Source organism: Chinchilla lanigera, unplaced genomic scaffold (assembly GCF_000276665.1).
Source record: "Chinchilla lanigera isolate Chin_1 unplaced genomic scaffold, ChiLan1.0 scaffold00016, whole genome shotgun sequence".
Classification (NCBI taxonomy): domain Eukaryota; kingdom Metazoa; phylum Chordata; class Mammalia; order Rodentia; family Chinchillidae; genus Chinchilla; species Chinchilla lanigera.
In genome coordinates, this window is record NW_004955417.1 from 30,857,147 (window position 1) to 30,858,296 (window position 1,150).

At 43.9% G+C, this 1,150-nt stretch overlaps 1 protein-coding gene across 1 annotated transcript in view; it reads right to left on the reverse strand.

Moving 5' to 3' along the window:
- The window catches only part of Eif3e (eukaryotic translation initiation factor 3, subunit E), a 35,421-nt gene that overhangs the window by 33,592 nt on the left and 679 nt on the right, over positions 1–1,150 (reverse strand). The window lies entirely within an intron of this gene.

A 1,150-nucleotide genomic window follows, 5' to 3' on the forward strand; every position in this document is an offset into this window, starting at 1 on the left:
AAAAAAAAAACAACGAAAATGAACATTAGTGCTCCCTAATGTCAACAACTTTAGGAAAGGTTCATGATACAGGAGGTAAGATGTGGCAAAGCTGGCTGGGGAAATAAGCAAGACCTGTCAATGAGAAGATCCCAGGGCAAAGCCAGGACCCCTTCTGTAGAACTTCTGGAGCTCCCACCGGATGAGTAGGGCATAAAAGATGCCGTCATTGGAAGTTCACATTCTGAGTCCCACATTTCTCAAGCCCTGTGTGTACATTCACTCTTGCTTTTACCCTTTCCCTCTTCGTTCTGCCCAAGTTTGCTTTGCAGAGCTGGTTTCTTCCCTACCCACCCACTCCTCCTCACTTTTCAAATAAATTTCTGACACCATTTTTGTCTTGTCCAATTCTTTGTTGGAGGCAAGAAGGACCTGGAATACTTTTGATTGGTGAACCATTTCTAAACGAACTACCCAATGACAATATGAGCAGGAGAATCCCTGTCTAACGAATGAACCATAACTACCTGGGAACTTTGAGAAGTTATCAGAACAATCGAAAGTTTATTTATAGGACTTTTTTCACTGCAGTTGGGACACACAAGATCCAGCCCCTAAATCTAGAGTTCCATAACTAGGTTTATACTATAATCTGCTTACAGAAATGGAATTCATTTACTTTTCTGAACTAAATTCAAAATCCTTCATCACAGTAATATACCTAGTGTAGTTAAGATGTATTAACTTCCAATAAACTCAATTTGTAAGCCTACTTCTTTTAACCTGTTTCCTCTTAGTCCAACAAAATGTTTAGGGCTGAAACGCGTTTTAAGATGAAGTTCCAGAACTACACACTTATTCAAAATTTTTCGAAAAACTAAAGGCACGTCCGGGCCCAATTCAAATTATCTGAAGCCTGCGCATTTTCACACTGGTGCTGCGGGGTTCTGTTTTCGGTCCTCTACTCACTGACACCGTACACTACGCTTCCAGGAAGTGACTAAACTCCGCAAACTTAATGCAAAAGAACCCACCACTTCGTGGAAATGAAATCACCAGGTCGTTTAAGCGTTAAAACGTCGTTTCCAACGACTGGGCCCGAGAGGGACACGCCGCCCGCCGGGCCCGGCACCCCGCCGCCTCCACCGGCCGCACTTCCGGGCGAGGGACC